General features: G+C 35.1%; 1 long non-coding RNA gene across 2 annotated transcripts; it reads right to left on the minus strand.

Moving 5' to 3' along the window:
- LOC110401925 lies at positions 265 to 6,134 on the minus strand. Of its 2 annotated transcripts, XR_002440697.1 has the most exons (4): positions 6,104 to 6,134; positions 3,166 to 3,253; positions 2,047 to 2,110; positions 265 to 1,120 (listed from the first exon to the last, which is right to left on the minus strand). It is a non-coding gene; the product is annotated as an uncharacterized LOC110401925 (long non-coding RNA). The 2 variants fall into 2 exon arrangements; XR_002440696.1 differs by lacking the exon at positions 3,166 to 3,253 and having other exon boundaries at positions 6,104 to 6,130.

Consider the following 9,154-nt stretch of genomic DNA (forward strand, 5'->3'; position numbering starts at 1 on the left):
TAGAGATAAGATCTACCAGAGTCTGTTGAGCTCTTTGTCAAGTCTCCCCCCACAAGTAAAAGCAATTATAAAGTCTCCCTCCCATACCTTGTCTCTTTTACGAAAAGAGACAGAGTATGGTCTTTGAAACATTAACCTCCTTTTCAAATTAGTGGATGAATCAGAAGTTACCAAGACGGAAGGAGCTCTTTCTCACATGTGCAGAATTTTTTCATGTGGGCCTTGTTACCTGATCTAAAAAAAAAAACCTTCAACCTTCCATCAGCATAAAACTGAAGTACTGCAAATGGGAAAATAGGTCTGCTAATTAGAGTCTTTCAGAAAAAGATAGTCATTATGCTTCCATTGTTGCAATGAGACACATAGACTTGGTTCTGGGCTTTTAAAAGTTGCATTTATGCGTTTATCTTAGCTAGGTCAGTACTTTGTAGTTAGAAGGCTGAACTTTGGAATAATGTATAGTTGCATGCTATGTTACTAACCATAGAAAAGACTGGACCCTTGGTGCTAGCTGATCAGCAGCAAGCAGCTTCCAAAGTACTTGTGAACTGCAGACTAGCTGAGTGGCAGCTGGAAAGATGGCTGTCCTCCTTAGCTGCAGTTTTTTCCTTTAAAAACACACTACGCATTGTAATACCAATTGTTTGCAACATGTTGTTTCTCTGGTTCTGCTCTATTTTGCTAAATTTTAGGGTGGGAAAAATATAAGGAGAAGAATGCAGTATGTTAGAGTCACAGCATAGCTGATATCCTTGACATTCTGTTGGAAAAAAGCAGACTGAATTTTAACTGAGGAGCAGGGCTGGCTTCTTGTTGTTCTGATTTATGCTCTTTTCATGTAACTAAGGGACAAAAGATCTCAGCTCTCATCCTTGGCTGTAGGATGATTCCACCTACATTATATAAAAACAAAGCCAGAGAGCAACAGCAGATGCCACCATTCACTGTAATCCTTCCTAACTTACAAATGTAATCAATGCTAAATTGAATAAAGGCATTTTAGAAATCAATATAAATTTAGGGAAGTTGAAACAAATAGGATTAGCAACAGAGTGAGGAACCGAGAAGTGTTTCTGTTCGCAGCAGAAAAGTGCATTGGCTGGAAAACACATTCACGGTACTGGAACAAAAGAGAAAAAATAAGGATTACTATACTAACGTATCCATCAGATTGACATTACCTTAATAGAGCAGGAAATTCTCTCTCAGGCAGAGTGGCTGATATTGGAAAGCCAACAGCAAGACTGGCAACTTGCATTAGTTCATTTTGCTTGTGTTCCTTTTGGGAATGTGTATACTATATCTTGTCTAATTTACTTTGCATTGATATGGTACAAAGATACAAAGCATAAAAATGAATCCAAGCAATAACCAGATACAGAATATATTAATGGACTCAGTCTTGAGGGAGACTAGACCAGAAAAGCTGCTGTAGTGGAAACTAATACGAACTGAGTTAATAAAAATATCCACCTATTTATACAGCACTAATTCATTGTCTTGAGATGCTGAAGGTTCCTGTGAGACCACAGTTTGTTCTAATATGTTTTATTCTGGCTGCTGGGTTAGTATGAAACTGAATGTTATCATGAGGGAATATATGTACGTGGAAATATCAACTTCTGCCTCAGGAAGTTGAAAGCTTTCTCAAATTTTCTTTCTTCTTGTTTATAGAAGAAAAGCAAACTCACCTAATAAATTAATCCCAGTGTTGTGGGGAACATTAGTCTTACCATAATTTAGAGAAAATAATAATGTAAGAGTGGTATGAGACCACTTTTAACACATTCCTAACTTTAGCCAAGCTGTAATAAGATTCTTACGGTGCAGTTCACACCAGCCAGTGACACTTCAGTGTAAGTGTCGTTTGACGTATCTCATATGACATTGTTCTTCCTTATTACATACTGAAGATATGGTAACCATTAACAAACTTCCAATCTTTTGAACTATCCCTGTTGCAAAGAATGAAAAAATCATACTGCCTTCTGCTTACAGGAGACTTCTTTTTAAAAATGTTTAAAACATATGATTTTTAAGACATACGGAAGGAAGCCTCAGAACTAGTACATGATTTCCACTGAAAACCAGGACAATTTTGGAATCGATCCTGAAGATGAAAGAAAAAACAGTATTAGTGTGAGAATGAAATGCAGATAATTGTCAAAAAAGCAGGTTATCTCAAAAGCAGTTGAAATCATAATATACTCATACACTTCATAATATGCAAGAATCAGTACTGGGGTTTCTTTAAAAAGGGACCCTGGATCTGAGCACATGTTTTAAGGGAAAAAGAAAAAAATTACATATGAAATATTTAATAATACAAGTAATTTCCATTATACTCTGATTATTGGTCTAATTATTTCAGTCTGCATTTCCAAGATTTACCTCCTTCGAAGGCAGAAAGTAATGCACTTATGCCATGGCTGAATAAACACCTCAGCTACAGATGGAATCCTTCAGGTGAGGAAGCGACAGTGGGTAGTGATGGGTAGAAGACACTCAAAGTCCTGAAATGTGTTTTAAGTCATTCTGCCTTGCAGTAAAGCTGACCACTGTCAGATGTGCATGATAAAGATGATTGCTAGCAAGTATTTACTCTTAAAGCTTTTTCTAATCTAGCTACTCTACCCTGACAAATTTGCTTCACAAGCCCAAAGAGATTTTCCATTCATAAGAAATATGTAGAAGTCTTCAATACAGCCCTCTGACAGAAAGAACAATTTCTCCAGTGAAAAAAGAAGTAGAGAAGTCTTGACAGAATTCCTCTGCAATTATAATCCACCCTAAACTCTAAGAATAATTCTAAAATAAAAGAAACAATAGTAATAATAATTGCATAAACCACTATTTTTTGCAGTTTCAATTTATAGCCTGTACTAAAATTGTCCTGTTAGAAGTTACGAAAACATAGCAGAGGTTCGATAAAATTAGTCATTAACTTGTCTTGAAACTTCTGCTTTCTTTCATTTGTTGTTTAGTGCTGAAAAAAATGAATTATTTAACTTACTTCCAATCAGAGGGCAGAAACTCATGACTTATAGCTCTGTTTTATTATTTATAAGGAACACTGATTTTCAGTGTTAAGACACCTGTTGCATTTAAAACTGGATTTGCCAATAGATACCACTAATGACTGCAACAAATCAGATTTCTCAATACCTGAATGCTGGCTAGTATTTATTTCTAACACGACTTCTGTTTCTTCCTCAGAACAGTTTAGGTCCCAAAGTTGATCTCTGAATGACTACTAAGAATCCAAACAGATAGCAGTAAAGATCAAGTTTAATAATAAAGGTTGATTATAACAGTATTAGAATTCTGTTTTGCAAACTACAAGGACTGATTTTCTTATCTCCATACAAGTAGTAATTTCATATGTCTGTTACATTTTTCACTCCAATCTTCCAATTATTTAAATACTGCAAAATTTTAACCTATTTTCATAATATATTAATAAAGAAAGAAAACACCATTGTAATCATTCTATAGATATGGAGAGAACAGAAGGATAGAATATTAAAGGTGAGTTAAGTCTCGCCTCATTTTAAGTGTATTTTCCAAAGTGCTTGGAAGAGAGTAAGCTATCTCTAAAGGTAATTCATCCTACCCTGAAATAGGTAGAAGAAATTGCATGCTTAAGTCGTCCTGCAATGATTATGCATACATTGAAGAATCCAGGAAATTTGGCTAGTCTGTCTGCCTAGTTTTCAGACCAACATCAGTAAGAAAAACACCACTAGGTATTACATTCAAGGTCAATGTAATGATGTGCCAATAGCACATCAGAGAATTTGACACAGATATCAGATTTCCTAAATAAGCTGTTTCATTGCCAGACCAAAGTTCCTCTTTAAACTTTTGTTAACTTCATTTTGTGAATAAATTCACAATTACTGTTCAAATCTTTGACAATGGAGAAAGATTCATATAACATTTCATTTCTCTTTCACTGGATGCTGCCGTGCAGAAGCCTTTGATTAACTAGCTTTACCTTCACAGTTTTATAGCAGAGACTTTTTGGAAACGAAGCACTAAAGAAATTTGAAAAAGATCCTGCAGAGAACATAAACATGAAAGATAACGCTTCAGAATTGCTTTATACATTTTCGGTCAGTATTGGAACTGAGTTACGTAACATTTATTAATGTTAATATGCCTTGGTAGTTCATGCTGCTAGGCAGAAAACAAGGCTCAAAGATTACAACGCAGAAAGCATTTTCTTCAGAGAGCAATAATGTCTCTAAGAAAAAAGATGCGGAAGTTCTGATTTTCCCTTCTTCACCATCCTTCCACATACCACCACCCCACCCCTCAAAGTCTTCTTCCCATTCTGTCTAGCTACTTGATCTCAAATACCGAAGTATACTCTGTTAGCTAAATTCAGTTCATCCCTGTGCAGCAGTAGAAAACAATAATAATGCCTTCTACTAGGACAAGGACATGCTTATGAAGGTATTTGTCAAGATTTAGTTTAAAAAACAATACAGAAAAAAAGTGGCTGACCCTTTCCAAAGGCTGGTGGAGTCTCAAGAAAGGCACCATCTCCAAACAGAAATGCCGCTCCCTTGGCTACTAACCCTTAAATAACCTTCCAGTCACACAAGTGCATTCCTTGCACCTGAGCCCCCTGGGTTAGCCACACCTTTTCACCTGGTGCTCAATCATTGGTTCAGGCCATGACTTAGCAATTCCCATACAATCATTTTTTCCCCCTCAAATCAATTAGGCAACAGGAACAAGACAATGGAGATTAACACTTTTCCTTGACTGAGGAAACCACTGCCTTGATTGTTCTTTCAAAACCATATATTCAATGTTTTCTATAGAAGTATAGTAAGGATTACATTCTGTATTCTTGTCATTATGCTTTTGACTCCACCATATGAGATGAGTTGATGAATTCAAGGGTTCAATATTGGATTACTGGTTAAATTTGCAGTCCAAAATCTCTCAGGCAGCATCCATAATGTCTTACATTCATAGATCTCATTTCTTTTCAATAGAATTTGAGCGGTATGGCTGCAGGTACATTAATGTATCTAAAAAAAGTACTTAAATTTTTTAAATAAAAATCTAATGAATTATATTGTACTTCAGATGAAAAAGCAAAAAGTATGTTTTAAAGTAGAATTGTCAACCTGGAAGGGATTCATTCATCAAATATTTAAATGACGGTGCAGACAGAAGAATTTAATTCAGGCTGGATATTAGGAAAAACATTTTCTCAGCGTGGTAATGCATTGGAACATGCTGCCCGGGGAAGCGGTGAAGTCCCCCGAGGCTTTCAAGAAGAGGGCAGCACAGAGGGACATGGTTTAGTGGTTGTAGTAGTGTTAAATCAACAGAAGGACTAAAGGAAGTCAGTGTTTTTTTCCAACCATGATGATTCTATGATTTGAACTCCAGGTATAGCCTCTCAAAAAGAAGCATAACCGCAGGACAATATATATTAGGATTATTTTGTTTCTGTATATTAGAATAATTCCCCTAAAAGATCTATTTTTCTCTTTCTAAACTAGATGCAGACAGATAACTCTGATGTAGACTTCTTCATTAAAATTCCTCCATTAGAAAAAAAGAAAGACACTTCTTGCATAATATTTGGTTCAACTCAGTCAGCCTAAGCCTTGACTTCAGTTGATTGGAATCCCAGAGACAATGGGATATCTTTAAATTATTAGTAGTGGGAAGATGTTCAAAAGCATCTTCTCAGTAATCTGAAACTATTATTAAGACGTAAGTAGAGATACTACCATATAAAAAACCTACAGAATACTAGAGATGTAATATACCAGAAATTCTGAATTTTACCCTTGAAAAAAAAATCTATAGAAATCATTAACAACAGTATTTCCACTAAACTGAAGTAGTTGTAACATGACATGTGTACTTCCTAGTACATGGTAGTATTTCATTTTCTTCCCAGAACTCCTAAAAAAATGCATGTAAGGCCTATCCTTCAAAAAGCTAAGCTGCAAAGATTATTACTTCAAAACAATAGAAAGCACAACAATAACAACAGAGCAGCAGGATCTCAGGCTGCAGAAAGTGAGGATTCACCCAAATGAGACAAAAATACAGAAAAGACACTACTTACCTTCATAAACCCTCAGTTATACAGAGAGCCCCAGAGAGATATCCCTTGCTTTCCCCCCCAACCCTTAAATGAGGTCTGGGTTGGGGTGTATCCTGGCTTCATTGCTTCCACATTGCATGCACCTGAGCTCTCCTGGGTTGGCCCTGTCTTCCCACCAGGTGTTCAATGACTGGTTCAAGCCGTGAGTTAGCATTTCCACTACAATTATTAACAGCAAGTGGAGGTAGCAATCCCTCTGAAAATTGAGTACCTTAATTATTCAAGTTCAGAACTTTGGATATTGAACTACATGCTGTAATGTTTAAAGTGTAGAATCATTCGAACCAGCTTCTTAAGTGGCAGGATCAATGTCATAGTGAGTTGACAGAGTTAAAAGAAATAAGAAGAAACCACTTAATGATCATAGAATTCTAGTGTTATGCACAGTTTTATTATGGCAAGATGCCCAGAGCTCATAAAAGATAAATGAGGTCTGAAGCTGGAGAAGAGGAGGTAGGGTGTTCTTAAGTTTAATAAAAGATCTGTTGTTCCCCTTCCCCTTCCCCCCCTTTTTTCTATAGGCAAGGGAATGCAAAAGACATCAAAGAAGTCTTCCTGTAAATATATATGAAAATAAATTTCAGCAGCAACTTTTATTATGAAAGTTCTTCTAGAACCTGAAAGGGCTATAATTCAGAGCATTTCAAATTGCTTTGGAGAAATATAATAACTCCAATGTATATGGGAAAACTTGATGATCATTTTTGTACATATACATGCATAAAACATGTACAGTCACATGTACAGTCCCTGGATCCTTCTTCTGATTTATTAAAATAATCTAAAAAAAAAAAAAAAAGAAAATACATCTACATAAGTATTTCACTTAGAGAAATGTTCATTAACTTTTGAATTAGAAGCACAATATTTAGTAAATTATTTTAATAATAATATATTTACTTTGCCTAAAAAAACAGGTAGATGTACAAATCTGCAATCAAAAATCAGTGGAAGAATGTACAAATCCAGAGTGATATTCATGACCATTACCGTCAGAGGATAAACACATCATTGTCCAACTACCCAAAAGTACTCATTACTTTGAGAATGAAAGAAGAAAGTGCAAGAAGAAAAAGCAATCTGCCAGTGTTCATGTTTTATGTGGACACAATTCACTTCGTATTTCCACATGTTCCATTTCTAGTCTTCTTAAAGAGCTTGCATAAATTCTTTTGTTTTCTTTGTGGTCTAGTTCCTCAAGACTGTGTTTCTCCTAGTGGAGTAAGTATAAATGCAGTAAAATAATTCATTTCTACACTCATTAATGAAGAAAAATGTACAGCTACCTCTGAAATACCTTCATGATCAATGTTGTCATGGTAGCACAAATAAAATCAAATGTAAATGTGGTATCACAGTCCATACAAGGATGTGTTATCTTCTTCATATCTATATACCATAGTGTAGGTCTAGCATTGTGCTAGGGTGTACTGGGGTGAAATAAAAGGATTCCTACACAGTGCAAATAAAACTTATTGGGTAAGACTTTTGTGTGAGGGAACACATACCCATAAGGACTGCTCAACATGATATCTGTCCAGCAAAAATTCAGTGTTATTTTCCATTTACACCCAATATTTTCTGAGCCATTCCCAGACATTTAAGCCTTAGTCTTTGTTTCATATAAATACTGATGAAAAGTCACAATGGAATAAATTAATTGTGTGGAAATTAGCATTCCAGTAACATTAACCTGCAAATCATGAAGTGGCTAGGAATGACAGTACAGTCTCCTTCTGAGCTGGCTTTCTCCTGCAGGGTTTACTCTCTAAGTAAGTTTACTCACATTTTAATCTGTAGATTGAGGGAAAAAAGCAAGAATTCAGCTACTACTTTGTCTCATACTTGTTTTCTTGAGAAAAATAAAACACTGAACAAGCAAAGCTGTTTCATCTACTGTAGTAAGGGCTATGACACACCATTCAATTTATTTATCTGGCCCTTTCTTACTAGAAATTAGGATTTTTCTTTCAGGAGACACAACGTTAATGTATAGGTTGAATGTGTGGTATATTACTCCTTTTTCTTACACTAGGGATCTAGTAAGTGTCTTCTGGATTAATCTTTTCTTAACTGAGATCTGTGTAAGAATGGTTCTTTGTATTCTGACAGCTGGACCTTTTTTCACATTGTACGCAAATTTCTTTTATTTTGCTGCTATTATTTATTCCATTTATTTCACATTCTTGTTATATTCTTACTTTACGCTCAACCATAAAAGTAGGAGGCAGTTACATCTCATACTGATAATGACTTAGATGTTCATGAGATCTAATTATCTACGTAATTTTTTCACTACAGTTGATATTCCCATTTACTATATATATAATTTATCTATTTTGATTTTGCCAATTTATTTGCCAATAAAATATTAATAAATACATTAACATTTGGAAATGCTGAAAAGAAGTATGCCAAGACCATTCATTTTAAAAAATATTCCATTACAGTATTATCCTAGATCATCCTATTTATGTTTAAATTATCTGCAGTTATTCAAAACATAGAAAGTCAGAACTTCCTTATTATGAATGACAGTTATACTTCCTAGAACATTAGGTGTGATTCTCTGAATTGAAACAATATTGCTACTACTAATTGTATGACAAATTACATAAAATATAACTGTGAATTATTTAGAAGATGGTCTACTCAAATATTCTAGCTGATAATGAAGTCCAAATTAGAGAACATATTTTACATGTCTAGGAGTGCTAAGAAGTAAAATTCACGATTTGGAAATGAATGTCATCAACATTTCTTTGCACAACTAAGCTGCTATTGTCAACTACTGGGGAGAGTTTATCTGTTATTCAGTTTGCAGTAAGAGTGATTCAGATCACTGTCCAGCTCTACAAGAATCAACTAACTTAGAGCCACAGAAAAACTGCTGCAGACCTGGGGAACAGTCCTGATTTAAGAGGCATTCTGCAGAACTATGAGGTAGTTTTGCCAACAATTCAAATGCATTGTGTGTACGCATAACAAATGCAAAGCAGATTTGTAGCAGTG

This window comes from Numida meleagris, chromosome 6 (genome assembly GCF_002078875.1).
Source record: "Numida meleagris isolate 19003 breed g44 Domestic line chromosome 6, NumMel1.0, whole genome shotgun sequence".
NCBI classification, from domain to species: Eukaryota; Metazoa; Chordata; class Aves; order Galliformes; family Numididae; genus Numida; species Numida meleagris.